The sequence below is a fragment of the Cynocephalus volans genome, chromosome 4 (genome assembly GCF_027409185.1).
Source record: "Cynocephalus volans isolate mCynVol1 chromosome 4, mCynVol1.pri, whole genome shotgun sequence".
Lineage (NCBI taxonomy): Eukaryota > Metazoa > Chordata > Mammalia > Dermoptera > Cynocephalidae > Cynocephalus > Cynocephalus volans.
Window position 1 is genome coordinate 65694719 of NC_084463.1, and position 19648 is coordinate 65714366.

The 19648-nt window shown below is 47.5% G+C and overlaps 1 pseudogene; it reads left to right on the top strand.

Annotated features, from left to right (window-relative positions):
* The window catches only part of LOC134375172 (rho GTPase-activating protein 20-like), a 101484-nt pseudogene extending 84864 nt beyond the window's left edge, over positions 1–16620 (top strand).
* The last annotated feature ends 3028 nt before the right edge of the window (positions 16621–19648 follow it).

Sequence of the window (19648 nt, forward strand, 5' to 3'; positions counted from 1 at the left end):
AGGCCCAATCTATAGTTTATGGTCTTAATTTTAGTAAATATCTAACTAACCAGATGACTCCTTATTGTCTTCAGCAACCGAAGTGATACAGAGAAAATGACCTATTTTCTCCCTTCAAGGAACTCACAGTCTGCAGTCTGATAGAGCAAAGTAGATAAATTGTGAATTACAATGCAGTATAATCTGTGCTGTAAAAGATACTAGGAGAAAACCCGAGAATCCCAATATAATTTCTTTGTGTGTGCTTGTTTAGTACAGTTTTTTCTTGAGCAACTTTTAAACATGAGTGCAGATCAATCAGTTGTCTCTCCATCAGACAGAATTTTTCAAGTCTGTAGACAAGTATTAGGTACACTGCTATCAGTTATCTATAACATGTGGAGTAGTAAAATAGCTCAAAGGCTCAGAGCCCCCATAGAAACAGATAACCCAGAAGCATATGCTAGATGACTTATTTGCCATTGAATACACCCAGTAATCTTTTGGTCTGTTTCAAAGCTCTTCATAACTTATCTAACAAAATATACTCATTGTCAGTCCATTGTACTGAAGAAAGACCTCTCTGCTGTTTGTGCAACAGGAGGCAGATTACCTTATTCCCCCCAGGTTGCAGATTCTTATTGAAAAAAGCAGTAGTCATGAATATCAGCTTATCTGTTTTCCAAATGGTAGTAAAAAACATTTTTGGTGAATGATCATTTAAAAATCCTGTATCAAGTTCTGGTCAAGATGGCAGAATAGACGGTCCCCAGCATCTCTTTCTCCCACAAATCAACAAATTTACAACTGTAAAAATGTAACATCAGCCAAGCTGGGGCTGCTGGAGCTCAGGGGAAGAGAAGGAGAGACCTATGGAGTTCATGAAGGTGGGAGAAACCATGATGACAGAAAGAAAAAACTGCTCTGAGCATTTCATGCTGCAGCCACTTTAAGGCTGGAACTGCTGAGTGCATGAAGCAGGAGCCGGTAGAAGCCGCAGCTGTGTCCTTCAGATGGAGTTACTTGGAGGCAGCAGGGAGGAAGAAGAGGGCCTTGGTGGCCCCCAGGAGAGCAAGACCACTAATTGGGTTCCCGTGGAGCCACGCAGGAGGAGCCAGAACAGCTGAAAAAGGGGAGCCATTCAGAGGCCGATGAGTCATCGCAAGGGACCAGTGCAGGCCCCATCCCATGGGAACTGTTTGGAGCATGGGCAGTGTGAGAGACAGGCCCACCAGGAGAACACTGGGACACAGCAAGGACAGCCGATCTGACCCCCAGTCAGCACAGGACCACTCAGAGGAGACTGGTCCGGAATGCAGAATTGTATGGGGTGCAGTTTGATGGAAGAACTCAGGCCTAGATCATAGTTTCTACACCACCCAGGTGCACCAGGTCTCTGGAGAGGCGGAAGTACCTATAAGGTCAACCATTAAACCCTGAGCTGCAAGAAAAGGCTTCCCTAGGGAAACAGCAACAAAGCAGCAATTTAGCTCAACCACACAGCTCAAGTACTGATTCCCATAGGAAGTGGGATGAAAAGGACAAAAAATTAGTTCCAGCCCAGGCATACCACCAGTGCCTTGGTGTCTGCCAGGGGACATGAGGCATGGAGTGGGGACTGGACCCCCCTCCCACAACCAGGCACACTGTGCCAGCACCTCAGGGCCTGCCTGGGGACCCAGGGCATGGAGAAGGGGACCAGAACCCCCAACCACAACCAGACATACCGCATCAGTGCCTCGGGGCCCACCCGCTGACCTGAAGCATGGAGCCAGGGACCGGAGCCCCCTCCCACAACCAGGCACCGCTCCAGTTCCTTGGGGCCCACCTGGGGACCCAAGCTATGGAGCCAGGGACCAGACACTCCTCACAACCAGGCACACCAGCAGCACCAAGAAGCATGCCAAAAACATCACCTCCATGTGGGTGGCCCATCACAGCCGTCACAATAACCATGGCTGCCATGAAAGCAGCTAGATGCCACAACCACCATGCAAATGGTCCACCAGCCCCTGGAATGCACTGACACAAGGAGAGTCACCAGCAGAGATAAAGAAAAGAGGAGGACGTCTCTCTCCACAAAGCCCATTTCAGAGTGACAGAGAAGCATCTGCTCTATGATAATATTGGGGGACCTGATCACTCCTCTCAGCATTGGACAGATCATCTAGGCAACAAATCAACAGAGTAACCATTATTCTTTAAGAAGGAGAGAAGAAATCTAGGGTAATTACAGGGAGTATGGGGAGAGATTGGACAAAGGGTGTAAAGAATAATTATGATTTGTAACAATACTTAGGCTAGTAATATTGCTTGGTCAACATATCTCTATGTTGAACCCCCAAAATATGTATAATCAATTTTGATTCAATAAAAATGAAAAAAATATATAAAATCCCTTATGAATGACAAAATGAAAACAGTAGAAAATGTACTATTGTAAGCTTGACATATATGTGAAAGTGATACCAATGAAACAGAGATTTGGGACAAAATTGGCCTTGGAAGCTGGTGTAGCAGAGCATAAGCTTTCAGAATAGACCTGAAAGTCTTAATAGCTAAGGTTTGGGTTCTCACCAAGAGACAGCATTTCTGTGTTGCTACTTGGAAATAAAGAAGAACTTTAAATTTAATCATCGTTAAAGTTTATCAGAAAACTTTGTGGGTTTTGGTTGAGAATATTCTGAAATGTTATAGGATTTGCCTCAGCTAAAACACATTGTACTGGTTTCAGGGAAATATTTCAGGCAGCACTTTTTTATGGGACATTTTTCTGCATTCTTTTACATTTTCATTGGGTTGTGAAGGCAGTGTACAAAAAAAAAAAATAAATCCCCAGTGCTTTTTAAAATTTTCTCTTTCTGTATAGGCAGTCCTCACTTTGTATGGTACCACGTTAACGGAAATTCCTGCATATCTGAACTCTGTTCCTGATTCACCCCCTTGACTTGCACAGTTCCTTATGCAAAGTTAGGGTTGCCCATCTTTACAAGTTTTTTAATGAAATGTTTAAACAGCACATTTTTCTGTCTTTAGGCTATTAGACCAGCTTCCGAGAGCAAATGTTGTTCTCCTAAGGTATCTTTTTGGGGTATTACACAACATCGAACAACAGTCCTCGTGTAACCAGATGACTGCTTATAATTTAGCTGTGTGTATCGCTCCAAGCATACTTTGGCCTCCTCTTTCCTCCAGGCCAGAAATAGAAAGTGAATTTACAAAAAAGGTAAAGAAGTTTCTCATTTTTATGCCCTGGGGGACTGAGTCCCCAATTTGAAACCAAAATTCAGAGCATTAATTCTGAAAGACAGTTTCTTAATTAACTTAAGTACACCTCCTTATAAACTGAGTCTACTGATTGTGAAGTGTTTTATCCTATCCTAATAGGCTATAGGAAGGTGATTGTTAAGCAGAAAAGAGATTGCACTTGGATTTCTTCTCTTTTCCCTTTAAGGAGGCTAAACTCTATGACTGACTTAAACCATAAAGTGATAATAAAGCAGTTCATATGATTATAAAATTAAAAAAAAAAACCAAGGACTTTGGAGTTAGACAAGCCAAGGTTTAATTCTCAGCCCCCCATTTGCCAGATGTACAGTCTTAGGCAAAGTCAGTTATACTGAGCCACTATGTCCTCATCTGAAAAATGGAGGTGGTGATAATACTGTAGTTACTTGAAATCACACTCCTGTAGTGCCTGGCAGTTAATAAAGGGTTTGGGGATATTAGTTTCCTTTGCTCCCAACATTCCTCCTGCCCCTTGGCCTCAGCTACTGGGGTAAGAAACTACAGAAAGGTTCCAGTACATCTCAATGGATGCACAAAGCCCCCTAGTAAACTCTTACCCCCACAAGCACTTTCAGTTTGGAAGCTTATGGAAGGCAACAGTGGATAAGCTAGTCAGACAAGTGCATAGGTAGACACTAGTCAGGAAAAACACAAATGTTCTTTCTAGCTGTCTCTGTCCTTCACAATATACCCACAGAGGAGCCCTCTTCCCAAGCTTAGGACAAGCTGTCCTTTACACAAGAAGTACTTTGCATAAGTCTTTATCTTGTAATAATACTTTACAAATTTTAATAACAAAATATATTTCTTCATCCCAAACACCCTATAGAGAATACTTGAAATTATCCTAATTTTACAAACAGAGCTATTGGTATAAAATGTTAGCATTAAGCCAAGTGCATAAATAATTTTAGGCCACTGATTAAAATTAAGTTCTATGTCCAAACTTCTCTTGAAAGTATTTTTTAGGGGAAAATTTTGTATACTTTTAAAGCATATAAATTTCTCAGGATACTTTAGTATTTTTTGTTAAAATCAAGATTCACATAAAATGTGATTTATAAACGCGTTATATGAAAAGTAGCAGTTCATTCTCCCTTTTTTACAGGTTCCCCTGCTTGTACAGTTTCTGATTGAAAATTGCTGCACGATATTTGGTGAAGAAATTACTTCCCTCTTAGGAGAGACTTCAGTGAGATGTGACACTAGAGAGAATGCCTCAGGTATTGTGAATAATTGGGTTGGTTTTTGTGAGAAAGAGAGATTTTGTCTGTGAAGATGCTGGGACAGTGGTTGCCCAGAAGCCCACAGCAGCTGAGGTGAAAGAGGCCTCTGACCTGGGTCACTGGGGCCCAGGGCCTCTGTTCCTTCCTTAGAAGTCCTGCTATATAGGTCAGGGTATATTAGCAGTGTGGTGGGGTTAAGAAATGTGTAAGATGAGGTCCCAGCCTTCAAGAAATGTTTAATGGCAGCGTGCTGTGGCATTATAGTTTGAAGCTTTTTTTTTTTTTTTTTTTTAGTAAAACTTTATGAAGAATCCTACTATATATAATAGAATTGCTGTTGTTAAAACTAGGGTAGAAGGCCCAGAGGCAGTAGAGGCAGACCTGTTTTTTGTTCTTGTTTTCCTTTGTCTCCTTCCTCTTACTGGTCCCTGAGACACCTCAGGATTCTAGTGTGCTATGAAACAGTTTGAAAACTAGCATCATTTTGTGGGGGAAGTGCTGAATTCAAAGACATACAACCTTCCAGAATTCCTCTACTGCCAGTTATGTCATCCTTGACCAATTATTCTATGCCACTGAACATCAGTATCTTCATCTGTAAAATGTGGAATACAATAAAATCTAACTTAATGATTATTGTAAAGGTTAACTAAGGTAATGGATATTAAAGAACTTTGTAAAAGAGGAACTAATAGGGTTAGTAAATGGTTTCCCCAAGACTACAGTTAATCATGTATAAACACCAACAATCCATGTTGAAGGCAGTCTTATTTGGAATCTGGGTATACCTAGTATTAATTCCCTTATGCTGTTGTTTTGGTTTGGGTTTTTTTTTTTAACCTTTTCATGGTCTTATAACATTTTCACTGTTTTGAGAAAACCTTAAGAAACGTTTTGTCAGGAACTGAGATAAGTTTAGTACAGTATACCCCAACAGTTTATTTTTCTTCTGCACTAACAATTGAGAAGATTGTGACAGAATCTTTCTTTCCTGAGAGTAGAGATTTGAACACTCTATGTGAAAAGAGAATTTAACTAAGCACCATAGTTTGTCTTTAAGGCAGCTTGGGCTATATTTATGGTAAGTAAATATGTTAACCATGCTCTGGTTTTTTTTTTGACAGCTATCTCTTGCTTCCAACCAAGTGACTCTTCCCATGACAGCTTGGAAAATGAAGTAAATGGGGATGTGGATGCTCCATGTAGTGACTTGGCAAATAAACTTGACCAGAGTAGCAGAAGGATGGACTCTGTCTTAACCCTCAGTGACCATAGTCTTGACCAGCCTAAGGCCGAAGGCCTTGACCAGCTTGAGGCTGAAGACCTTGACCAGCCTGAGATGGAAGACCTTGACCAGCCTGAGGTTGAAGGCCTTGACCAGCCTGGGGCGGAAGGCCTTGACCAGCCTGAGGTTGAAGGCCTTGACCAGCCTGAGGCCGAAGGGCTTGACCAGCCTGAGATGGAAGACCCTGACCAGCCTCAGGCCAAAGACCCTGACGAGCCTGAGGTCGAAGACCCTGACCAGCCTCAGGCCAAAGGCCCTGACCAGCATCAGGTCGAAGGCCCTTACCAGCCTGAGGCGGACGGCCCTGACCAGCCTGAGGCGGACGGCCCTGACCAGCCTGAGGCCAAAGGCCCTGACCAGCCTGAGGCCAAAGGCCCTGACCAGCCTGAGGCGGAAGGCCTTGAGCAGCCTGAGACCGAAGGCCTTGAACAGCCTGAGACGGAAGGCCTTGACCAGCCTGAGGCCGAAGGCCTTGACCTGCCTGAGGCCGAAGGCCTTGACCAGCCTGAGATGGAAGACCCTGACCAGCCTCAGGCCGAAGGCCCTGACCAGCCTCAGGTCGAAGGCCCTGACCAGCCTGAGATGGAAGACCCTGACCAGCCTGAGGTCGAAGACCCTGACCAGCCTGAGGCTGATGGCCTTGACCAGCCTGAGATGGAAGACCCTGACCAGCCTGAGGTCGAAGACCCTGACCAGCCTCAGGCCGAGGGCCCTGACCAGCCTCAGGTCGCAGGCCCTGACCAGCCTCAGGCCGAAGGCCGTGACCAGCCTGAGGCAGATGGCCTTGACCAGCCTCAGGCCGAAGGCCCTGAACAGCCTCAGGTCGAAGGCTCTGACCAGCCTGAGGCCGAAAGCCCTTACCAGCCTGAGATGGAAGACCCTGACCAGCTTGGGGTCGAAGACCCTGACCAGCCTCAGATGGAAGACCGTGACCAGCGTGAGGCCAATGGCCTTGACCAGCCTGAGGTCGAAGGCCTTGAGCAGCCTGAAGTTGAAGGCCTTGACCAGCCTGAGATGGAAGACCTTTACCAGCCTGAGGCCGAAGGCCTTGACCAGCCTGAGATGGAAGACCCAGACCAGCTTGAGGTCGAAGACCCAGACCAGCCTCAGGCCGAAGACCCTGACCAGCCTCAGGTTGAAGGCCCTGACCAGCCTGAGGCTGAAGGCCCTGACCAGCCTCAGGTTGAATGCCCTGACCAGCCTGAGGCCGAAAGCCCTTACCAGCCTGAGGCTGAAGGCCCTGACCAGCCTGAGGCCGATGGCCTTGACCATCCTGAGGCTGAAGGCCTTGACCAGTCTCAGGTCAATGGCCTTGATGAGCCTGAGGTTGAAGGCCTTGACCAGCCTGAGATGGAAGACCCTGACCAGCCTGAGGTCGAAGACCCTGAACAGCCGCAGGCCGAAGACCCTGACCAGCCTCAGGCCGAAGGCACTGACCAGCCTGCGGCGGATGGACTTGAGCAGCCTCAGGTCGAAGGCCCTGACCAGGCTGAGGCCAAAAGCCTTGACCAGCATGAGGCAGAAGACCTTGACCAGCCTGAGGTTGAAGGCCTTGACCAGCCTGAAGTTGAAGGCCTTGACCAGCCTGAGATGGAAGACCTTTACCAGCCTGAGTCCGAAGGCCTTCACCAGCCTGAGGCTGAAGTCCCTGACCAGCCTGAAATGGAAGGCCTTTACCAGCCTGAGGTCGAAGGCCCTGACCAGCCTGAGGCCGAGGACCCTGACCAGCCTCAGGTCAAAGGCCCTGACCAGCTTGAGGCTGATGGCCTTGACCAGCCTGAGATGGAAGACCCTGACCAGCCTGAGGTCGAAGGCCCTGACCAGCCTCAGGCGAACGGCCTTCACCAGCCTGAGGCGGAAAGCCTTGACCAGCCTGAGGCGGAAGGCCTTGACCAGCCTGAGATGGAAGGCCCTCACCAGCCTCATGCCGAAGGCCCTGACCAGCCTCAGGTTGAAGGCCGTGACCAGCCTGAGGCGGATGGCCTTGGCCAGCCTGAGGCGGAAGGCCTTGACCAGCCTGAGGCCGATGGCCTTGAACAGCCTGAGGTCAAAGGCCTTGACCAGCCTGAGATGGAAGACCTTGACCAGCCTGAGGCCGAAGGCCCTGACCAGCCTCAGTTCAAAGGCTCTGACCAGCCTCAGGCCGAAGGCCCTGAACAGCCTCAGTTCGAAGGCCCTGACCAGCCTCAGGCCGAATGCCCTGAACAGCCTGAGGTCGAAGGCCCTGACCAGCCTCAGGCGAACGGCCTTCACCAGCCTGAGGCGGAAAGCCTTGACCAGCCTGAGGCGGAAGGCCTTGACCAGCCTGAGATGGAAGGCCCTCACCAGCCTCATGCCGAAGGCCGTGACCAGCCTGAGGCAGAAGGCCTTGACCAGCCTGAGGCGGATGGCCTTGGCCAGCCTCAGGCCGAAGCCCGTGACCAGCCTGAGATGGAAGGCCCTGACCAGCGTGAGATGGAAGACCCTGACCAGCCTCAGGCCGAAGGCCGTGACCAGCCTGAGGCAGAAGGCCTTGACCAGCCTGAGGCCGATGGCCTTGAACAGCCTGAGGTCGAAGGCCTTGACCAGCCTGAGATGGAAGACCTTGACCAGACTGAGGCAGAATGCCTTGACCACCCTGAGGCCAAAGGCCCTGACCAGCCTGAGGCCGAAGGCCCTGACCAGCCTCATTTCGAAGGCCCTGACCAGCCTCAGGCCGTAGGCCCTGAACAGCCTCAGGTCGAAGGCCCTGACCAGCCTGAGGCCGAAGGCCTTGACCAGCCTGAGATTGAAGACCCTGACCAGCTTGAGGTCGAAGACACTGACCAGCCTGAGGCCGAAGGCCTTGACCAGCCTGAGGCGGATAGCCTTGACCAGCCTGAGGCCGAAGGCCTTGACCAGCCTGAGATGGAAGGCCTTGACCAGCCAGAGGCCGAAGGCCCTGACCAGCCTGAGGCTGAAGGCCCTGACCTGCCTGAGGCCGAAGGCGCTGACCAGCCTCAGGTCGAAGGCCCTGACCAGCCTCAGGCTGAAGGCCATGAACAGCCTCAGGTCGAAGGCTCTGACCAGCCTGAGGCCGAAAGCCCTTACCAGCCTGAGGCCGAAGGCCTTGAGCAGCCTGAGGCGGATAGCCTTGACCAGCCTGAGGCCGAAGGCCTTGAGCAGCCTGAGGCGGATAGCCTTGACCAGCCTGAGGCCGAAGGCCTTAAGCAGCCTGAGATCGAAGACCCTGACCAGGTTGAGGTCGAAAACCCTGACCAGCCTCAGGTCGAAGGCCCTGACCAGCCTGAGGCTGAAGGCCCTGACGAGGCTGAGGCCAAAAGCCTTGACCACCCTGAGGCGGAAGGCCTTGACCAGCCTGAGGTTGAAGGCCTAGACCAGCCTGAGATGGAAGACCTTTACCAGCCTGAGGCCAAAGGCCCTGACCAGCCTGCGATGGAAGACCCTGACCAGCCTGAGGCCAAAGGCCTTTACCAGCCTCAGGTCAAAGGCCTTGACCAGCCTGAGGCTGAAGTCCTTGACCAGCCTGAAATGGAAGGCCTTGACCAGCCTGAGGTCGAAGGCCTTGACCAGCCTGAGGCCGAGGACCCTGACCGGCCTCAGGTTGAAGGCCCTGACCAGCTTGAGGCTGATGGCCTTGACCAGCCTGAGATGGAAGACCCTGACCAGCCTCAGGCCGAAGGCCCTGACCAGCCTCAGGCGAACGGTCTTGACCAGCCTGAGGCCGAAAGCCTTGACCAGCCTGAGGTCGAAGGCCTTGACCAGCCTGAGATGGAAGACTTTTACCAGCCTGAGGCCGAAAGCCTTCACCAGCCTGAGGCGAAAGGCCTTGACCAGCCTGAGGTCGAAGGCCTTGACCAGCCTGAGATGGAAGACCTTGACCAGCCTGAGGTCAAAGCCCTTGACCAGCCTGAGATGGAAGACCTTGACCAGCCTGGGATGGAAGACCCTGACCAGCATGAGATGGAAGACCCTGACCAGCCTCATGCCGAAGGCCCTGACCAGCCTCAGGTTGAAGGCCGTGACCAGCCTGAGGCAGATGGCCTTGGCCAGCCTGAGGCGGAAGGCCTTGACCAGCCTGAGGCCGATGGCCTTGAACAGCCTGAGGTCAAAGGCCTTGACCAGCCTGAGATGGAAGACCTTGACCAGCCTGAGGCCGAAGGCCCTGACCACCCTGAGGCCGAAGGCCCTGACCAGCCTCAGTTCAAAGGCTCTGACCAGCCTCAGGCCGAAGGCCCTGAACAGCCTCAGTTCGAAGGCCCTGACCAGCCTCAGGCCGAATGCCCTGAACAGCCTCAGGTTGAAGGCTCTGACCAGACTGAGGCCGAAGGCGTTGAGCAGCCTGAGATGGAAGACCCTGACCAGCTTGAGGTCGAAGACCTTGACCAGCCTCAGGCCAAAGACCCTGACCAGCCTCAGGCCGAAGGCCTTGAGCAGCCTGAGGAGGACGGCCTTGACCAGCCTGAGGTCGAAGGCCTTGAGGAGCCTGAGGTGGATACCCTTGACCAGCCTGAGATGGAAGGCCTTGACAAGCCTGAGGTCGAAGGCCTTGACCAGCCTGAGATGGGAGACCTTGACCAGCCTGATGCCGAAGGCCTTGACCAGCCAGAGGCCGAAGACCCTGTCCAGGCAGAGGCCGAAGGCGCTGACCAGCCTGAGGCCGAAGGCCCTGACCAGCCTCAGGTTGAAGGCCCTGACCAGCCTCTGGCCGAAGGCCCTGAACAGTCTGAGGCCGAAAGCCCTTACCAGCCTGAGGCCGAAGGCCTTGAGCAGCCTGAGATGGAAGACCCTGACCAGCTTGAGGTCGAAGACCCTGACCAGCCTCTGGCCGAAGGCCCTGACCAGCCTCAGGTCGAAGGCCCTGAACAGCCTCAGGCCGAAGACTCTGACCAGCCTCAGGTCGAAGGCCCTGACCAGCCTGAGGCCGAAGGCCTTGAGCAGCCTGAGATGGAAGACCCTGACCAGCTTGAGGTCGAAGACCCTGACCAGCCTCTGGCCGAAGGCCCTGACCAGCCTCAGGTCGAAGGCCCTGAACAGCCTCAGGCCGAAGACTCTGACCAGCCTCAGGTCGAAGGCCCTGACCAGCCTGAGCTGGAAGGCCTTGACCAGCCTGAGCTGGAAGGCCTTGACCAGCCTGAGGCCGAAGACCCTGACCAGCCTGAGGCCGAAAGCCCTGACCAGCCTGAGGCCAAAGGCCTTGACCAGCCTGAGATAGAAGACCCTGACCAGCTTGAGGTCAAAGACCCTGACCAGCCTCAGGCCGAAGACCCTGACCAGCCTGAGGTTGAAGGTCCTGACCAGCCTCAGGTGGATGGCCCTGACCAGTCTGAGGCCGAAAGCCTTGACGAGCCTGAGGCTGACGGCCTTGACCAGGCTGAGATGGAAGTCCCTGACCAGCCTGAGGTCGAAGGCCCTGACCAGCCGCAGGCCCAAGGCCTTGACCAGCCTGAGGCCAAAGGCACTGACCAGCTTGAGGCGGACGGCCTTGACCAGCCTCAGGTTGAAGGCCCTGACCAGCCTGAGGTGTATAGCCTTGACCAGTCTGAGGCCGAAGGCCTTGACCAGCCTGAGCTGGAAGACCTTGACCAGCCTGAGGCCGAAGACCCTGACCAGGCTGAGGCCGAAAGCCTTGACCAGCCTGACATAGAAGACCCTGACCAGCTTGAGGTCGAAGACCCTGACCAGCCTCAGACCGAAGACCCTGACCAGCCTGAGGTTGAAGGCCTTGACCAGCCTCAGGTGGATGGCCCTGACCAGCCTGAGGCCAAAAGCCTTGACCATCCTGAGGCCAAAGGCCTTGACCAGTCTCAGGTCGAAGGCCTTGACGAGCCTGAGGCTGAAGGCCTTGACCAGCCTGAGATGGAAGGCCTTGACCAGCCTGAGATGGAAGACCCTGACCAGCCTGAGGTCGAAGGCCCTGACCAGCCTGAGGCCGAAGGCACTGACCAGCCTGAGGCCGAAGGCCCTGACCAGGCTGAGGCTGAAAACCTTGATCAGCCTGAGGCAGAAGGCCTTGACCAGCCTGACGTCGAAAGCCTTGACCAGCCTGAGATGGAAGACCATTACCAGCCTGAGGCCAAAGGCCTTGACCAGCCTGAGATGGAAGACCTTGACCAGCCTGAGGCCGAAGGCCTTGACCAGCCTGAAGCGGAAGGCCTTGACCAGCCTGAGGCCGAAGGCCTTGACCAGCCTCAGGTCAAAGGCCTTGACCAGCCTGAGGCTGAAATCCTTAACCAGCCTGAAATGGAAGGCCTTGACCAGCCTGAGGTTGAAGGCCTTGACCAGCCTGAGGCCGAGGACCCTGACCCGCCGCAGGCTGTGGACCCTGACCAGCCTCAGGTCGAAGGCCCTGACCAGCTTGAGGCTGATGGCCTCGAGCAGCCTGAGATGGAAGACCTTGACCAGCCTGAGGTTGAAGGCTTTTTAACCCCGAGTGACTTTGACTTAGACCAGTCTAAAGATGAAGACATTCAAAGGAACCAGCCTCTTGAATCCAAGCTGATGACCGCTATAGTGATGTACAGAGAGGCTCTTCCACTGCAGGAGCATTTCAGTGCCCCATCTGACTTGTGCTCACCCAGCTACCTGTCCTCAGATGCAACAGATGCTCCAAAAACCCTGAGTCGACTCCAGCGCTGCTCGAAGCCCTGCACCAACTATCTAGATTCTAAGCTTTCCTCTCTCAAGGAGTTTTATCAGAAAAAGTTACGCAAGTCCAGCCATGTTGCAATTTTCTCTCAAAAAGATGAGGATTATCTGAAGCAGAATCAATCTCTCCAGGAAGGGGATAAGACATGTTTTAAACAGAGTTCAGTCACAAGCACTAATGTCAGCAAGAAAAATGCCACCAATCAAAACATTAAGAAGAAAAGCATGTCTGGTACTGAAGGAAATCATGAAAAACTTTTCCCTAAGTCCAAGATATGTTTTAAACAGAGTTCAGTCACAAGCACTAATGTCAGCAAGGAAAATGCCACCAATCAAAACATTAAGAAGAAAAGCATGTCTGGTACTGAAGCAAATCATGAAGAACTTTTCCCTAAGTCCAAGATATGTTTTAAACAGAGTTCAGTCACAAGCACTAATGTCAGCAAGGAAAATGCCACCAATCAAAACATTAAGAAGAAAAGCATGTCTGGTACTGAAGCAAATCATGAAGAACTTTTACCTAAGTCCAAGATATGTTTTAAACAGAATTCAGTCACAAGCACTAATGTCAGCAAGGAAAATGCCACCAATCAAAACATTAAGTACAAAAGCATGTCTGGTACTGAAGGAAATCATGAAAAACTTTTCCCTAAGTCCAAGATATGTTTTAAACAGAGTTCAGTCACAAGCACTAATGTCAGCAAGAAAAATGCCACCAATCAAAACATTAAGAAGAAAAACATGTCTGGTACTGAAGCAAATCATGAAGAACTTTTCCCTAAGTCCAAGATATGTTTTAAACAGAGTTCAGTCACAAGCACTAATGTCAGCAAGGAAAATGCCACCAATCAAAACATTAAGAAGAAAAGCATGTCTGGTACTGAAGGAAATCATGAAAAACTTTTCCCTAAGTCCAAGATATGTTTTAAACAGAGTTCAGTCACAAGCACTAATGTCAGCAAGGAAAATGCCACCAATCAAAACATTAAGAAGAAAAGCATGTCTGGTACTGAAGCAAATCATGAAGAACTTTTCCCTAAGTCCAAGATATGTTTTAAACAGAGTTCCTTCACAAGCACTAATGTCAGCAAGGAAAATGCCACCAATCAAAACATTAAGAAGAAAAGCATGTCTGGTACTGAAGGAAATCATGAAAAACTTTTCCCTAAGTCCAAGATATGTTTTAAACAGAGTTCAGTCACAAGCACTAATGTCAGCAAGGAAAATGCCACCAATCAAAACATTAAGAAGAAAAGCATATCTGGTACTGAAGCAAGTCATGAAAAACTTTTCCCTAAGTCCAAGATATGTTTTAAACAGAGTTCAGTCACAAGCACTAATGTCAGCAAGAGAAATGCCACCAATCAAAACATTAAGAAGAAAAGCATGTCTGGTACTGAAGGAAATCATGAAAAACTTTTCCCTAAGTCCAAGATATGTTTTAAACAGAATTCAGTCACAAGCACTAATGTCAGCAAGGAAAATGCCACCAATCAAAACATTAAGAAGAAAAGCATGTCTGGTACTGAAGCAAATCATGAAGAACTTTTCCCTAAGTCCAAGATATGTTTTAAACAGAGTTCAGTCACAAGCACTAATGTCAGCAAGGAAAATGCCACCAATCAAAACATTAAGAACAAAAGCATGTCTGGTACTGAAGGAAATCATGAAAAACTTTTCCCTAAGTCCAAGATATGTTTTAAACAGAGTTCAGTCACAAGCACCAATGTCAGCAAGAAAAATGCCACCAATCAAAACATTAAGAACAAAAGCATGTCTGGTACTGAAGGAAATCATGAAAAACTTTTCCCTAAGTCCAAGCCAGTGTCCTTTTCTGTGGCATCATATAGTCATATGTCCTCACAAGATCATTCCAGGAACCAGCCCTTTGATGAAGATACATCGGGATACTCCCTGCCACACACAACAGGTACCCTCAAGAGTTCAAGGACACACTGGCACTGCTCAGAGCCCAACATAGATAACCAGCACTGCAAACTGATCTATCTCAGGGGGATTGATTCAAAGAAACAACATAAAACCAGCTGTGAAGCTGGTCTCTTGCAGGGAGAGGAGGATTATCTCAAACAGCATAAGTCTTTGCAAATGGAGGGTCAAAAGCTTATTAATCAGAGTTTGGTCATGGGGATTGAGTTGGGCAAGAGTAGTGCCACAAACCAAAACTCTGAGAAGGTTTTACCCCCAAGATTAAGCTTTTGCCCAAAGACTAGCTGTTCCAGCTTATCCTCCCCAGGCACTTCCGCATCTGGCTCATCAGCGAGCTGTCAGGACAGTCCTTTTTCTCAGATTTCTGAACATTCCGTGTTTACACCCACTGAAACTCCCCCTCCAATAGATTGCAATTTTCAGGCTCAAAGAAAACAGGGAGAGCTTTCTTCTGACTTTAGCAGTTCCAACTTCATTTCTGGAATGCCTGGTCCGTCATCAGGGCAGGGCAGCAGCCACCTCGTCAATACAAATAAGGATAGTGTAGGGTGGCATTCAGGAATGCGTTCTATAACTCTTCACCTCAACACATGGTTGAGAAATGGTATAGCCAGTTTGAGAAACTGGTCCCTCAAAACGAAAGCAAAGGCAGCCAGGCCAGAGGAAAATAAAATAGGTTCTCTAAAAGGACTTTCAGAGCCACCTCCTCATGCTTCTGGTGTTGCAGAAGCCAACTCACTGGAAGAGAGACAGAAAGACATGCCCATGAAGGCAGTGGAAGGACTTGGTACTGTGCAGACAACCCATTCATATAATTCTTCTCCCTCCCAGGAATCAGAGAGACACAGCAGCTCTCCATTCAGCCTAGTAGACAGCGCACTCAAACTGTGTATGAAGTCCCACAAGGAAGTCAAGCTTGTAGGTCAGGGCTTTTCTAGAGTTCTGCGTTGGGGAAGAGCCTCAGCCGGCTATCAGAGAATGGAGGATATGGCCAGCCCAGACATTTAACCAAAGACATTTAACCACAATGAGGATCCGACATCTACGAGAACAAGAACTGGGCTAATAATATAAAGATGATAGTTATTATGACCCCTTTGTACAAGATATCTGGGATAGGTAGCATAAGGATAATTATTGCTAATACTTATGAATTATTGCTAATACTTTCATGAATTTGAAAATGCATGATGTAAAATCACAAGCAGAGCCCCATTTAAATCAGTCATCTTACTTTTAGCCTGAGCTATACCTTACTGTTACCTAGTGGCAAATGTGACTTATGGTATCTGCTGGTTTTGAGGCAAAAAGAATTATGTCTTTAAAGCTACTTTTGCAAGTTTAAGGTCAAAGAGGGAAACAAGCTACACAACCTACAACAGGATCTTCCAAATAAATTGAATGTGTCAGCCATCTGGAATTCTTATAAAAATTGATAAATTCCCCCAAATTTAAAGATAATAAAAGCATATACTTAATTGAGCATACTACTGAAACTGCCTATAAGACTTTAAAGGCAGTAAAAGTATTAGTCATTTCTGAATCCTAAATGCCTGTATTTTACTTTCCTGCCAGTTTATTCAGTAAAACCTCAAAATGGGTTTTAAACATTGGTTTTAGTAAAAGAAACCATAAAAATGTATTTGAGCCTGCACCATATATATAATTAAGAAAAAACTTTTGAAGATCTTTATGTCTTATTTCCTGTTTTCTTTAGATGTCAAAATATTTGTCAGCAGTTATATTTTCTCTTTCACTAATCTATCTTCTGTATGTAACAACTAGCAAAACCTGAAGAAAATGTAATTATCAAGAAATTTTATTAAAACCCTACTACAGCCTGGCAGTTCTATGCCACCCTTCTGGGGCTCACCTGCTGATTATGTGTTGAGAGGATAGGTCACCTTCACTGTGTTGGTGGGCAATTGGTGGGTTCATTGCCAAGGATGCATCAGGTTTTAAAAGTAGGATGAATTCTGTGATGGAGATCTCGATGAGAAAATTGGTTCGTTATCTGAATTTCCGTAGATAAATGGACTGTACTTCAATCTGGGATTTGTCACTATAGGAATGATAGAAGCATGGGGCATGAAGAGTTCATGCTAGAAAGGGAAATGACTATGGTGAGAACACAGATCACCACAAAATAGAAAGCAGGAAAGGAAACTGAGTAGGCCAAGTTGAGGAAACAAGGAGTTTATTGTACTTGACGAAAAGCAAACCCTGATGAATGACAGCCAATAAACGTTAAATGTATGAACTGTATAACTCTGCCATCTCATTTCTTCTCTTCTACCTACTAGTTCCTCGAAGACCCTAGCTCAATTAACACTGGTAAAAAAAGGTTATCTACCCTTGCTCTGGTCTTTCATGGTGCCAGGCACATTACAGCACCTAGGTGAGCTCTTGCATATTTACTATTCAGTTTTTCTGATTTTCTGCAAACCAAAACAGTAAATGTTAATCCAGTCTAGTCTCAGTGTCTGTGTGTTTGGAACAGTTCAGTGAGTGATTATCCTCAAGTTCTCCCCTAACTACATTTTCTGGGGAGGAGAGTGGAAAGGCCATGCACTTTAATATAATATTTAGTAAGTATACCGTCCCCTCACCACCTCAGATTTTATTACTCTGGGAAAAACAAATCTTGATCATGAAAAACGAAAGTAGCCAACTTAATATATCTGGAAGCCTTACATAGATAATATTCCTGACCTAAGAAAGGAATATTTTCTCTACAGCATAAACAAATGAGTTTAATTATGGAATGTATTGAGGACTTAATATTAAGTAATTCATTATTTCAATTGCCTGTACTAAGTATGATGGTTAATTTTATATTTCAATTTGATTTGCCATGGGGTGCCCAAACTAAATATTATTTTTGAGTATGTCCATGAGGGTGTTTCAAGACAAGATTAGCATTTGAATCAGTAGATTCAGTAATATAAGTTGCCTTCCCCTATATGGGTGGGCATCATCCAGTTTATGGAGGGCTTAAATAGAGCAAAAGGCTGAGGAAGGAAGAATTCGCCCCTTCTTTTCCTGCCTTCCAGGTGGACTGGGACATTCACCTCATCTTCTGTTCTTACACTGGGATTTACACTACCTGCTTCCCTGCGTGTCAGCCCTTCCTATTCAGACTAAGTTTCATGACTGGCATTTTCCAGGGCCTCCAGCTTGCAGATGGCAGATCGTGAGACGACTTAGTCTCCATAATGTTGTGAGCCAATTCCTTATTATAAATCATATTATGTATACAAGTATACATAACATATAAAATTATAAAATCTCTCAGTGCTGTTTCTCTGGAGAAACTTGACTAATACACTAAGGAAAAGTTGCATTAATAGATGATAGGTTGATACAAAATATACATTAAGGCAAATTAGTATTAGTAAACAGGCACTTTCTTATGATGTTATAATTTATTTTAATGTGTATATTAGCATGATTTTCATGGTTACAAGTTCTCTACTCATTAGTCTAAAAGTCAGTATCAATGCCATTATTTAACATGTGTTTGGAGAATCCAGAACAATTTGAAAAGAGAAAATTGAGATATAAAGATTATAAACATTGCCATTGTTTTCTGAAACTGAGAAAAACACTATGATTCACCAAAATATCTAGGAACAAAGTAAACACTTGGAACAGTAGATATAAAAAGGATACCACTGGGTCAGCCCCGTGGCGCACTCGGGAAAGTGCAGCGCTTGGGAGCGCAGCGGCACTCCTGCCGCGGGTTCGGATCCTATATAGGAATGGCCGATGTGCTCACTGGCTGAGCGCGGTGTGGGTGACACCAAGCCAAGGGTTGCAATCCCCCTTACCGGTCACAAAAAGACAAAAAAAAAAAAAAAAAAAGATACCACTACTTTTGTTATGAAATATTCACGAGAACGAAGTATGAAAACAGAGGAAAAAGAAAGAGAAGGCAGTAGCTTTAAGAATTTCAAGCACAACAGGTAACGAACATAATTAAAGCAATGCCATACTAGTGAATTTACAGACAGACAAAACAGAGTAGTATATGTATCTATCTCTATATCTTTTTAGTTGTCTTTGTGTCTACCTATGTATTCCTTTATCTATCCTCAATGCTAAGTGTGAGATTCACTTGCCCTGGAGCAATAGGAAGGATTTGGAGCTTCTGCCCAGAATAAATGCAGACACTACAAAAGAGGTAGTACCCAAAGTCATAAAGCACTGATACTACGGAGGAGTTCATTAAATTAGTATAGGTAAGTTTTTTTTAATATTCATTTCTTTGAAGTTAGTGAGAAGTCTCATTGAGAGCTAACACATATATACACATATAGAAATATAGCTGCCTACATGATTCTGCCCACTCCCACTTGTGGGAATAGCCAACTCCTTACTTCAGGGAGTAGAGAAAATTAATCAGGATTCCAGCAATTTTCTCGAGGCACCTACCTTACCTCTCAAATATTCCCCACCCTGGATTCAGTGCAGGAGTTCCAAAGGACAGTTCCACAGAGAAGGGAGGAGTCACAGGCTAATAGGTGTCCTCCTACCACCTCTGGCAGGTAGAAAATCAGGAATGCAAAGTTTCTTGCTTCAGGAATATTTGGTTTAATCCAATGTGGCCCCCCCAATCCAATCATCTCATTGTTTATCCAAAGAGCCTTAATTGTGTGAAGTTACTCTGGGGGTGGTATTGGGTGGTGCGGGGGGATAATGGCTCAAACTTATATTCTCTCAGGAGGGCTGCCTCCTCCCATGTTTATGGACCTGATATAGAGAGTACTGCTTCAAGTTCCCTTCTTCCCAACCTGTTCTACTTTGTATGGAAGAGGAGAAGGAAGGAATAAAGCAGGGAAGTAAAAACGGGCAGGAGGAGGTCCTCTCCCTTTCACATGGATGCCCTCGGCTTTTGCTGGAAAGCTCTCTGTTCAACCCTTTGTGCATACACTAAAGCTCAGGTGGAGTCTGAGTCTGAGGTGTCCCCTGAGGAAGATAAGCTGGAGCCTCAGACCCATGATCTTCATCTTCATCCCCACTGCTGGTGTCTGAGGAGTTCGTCCTTTGTCCTCTTTCCCACCTTCCTTCTTATTCTCTTCTGATCCCTATGAGGGATGAGAGTTGACCCAAAAAGTCTCTGATGAATCTGCCCCTGGAGCCTGCACTTCTGTAAGCCCTCCTTGCAGGACTGTGCTGATGGAGACTGCAGATCTGTCCATCCCAACTTGGGGTTCAAGCGTCCTGTCTTGGATCTGTTCTTATGCTTAGTAGAAAAAGACACTTTTCATGCAGAATATTCCTCTTGAGACAAACC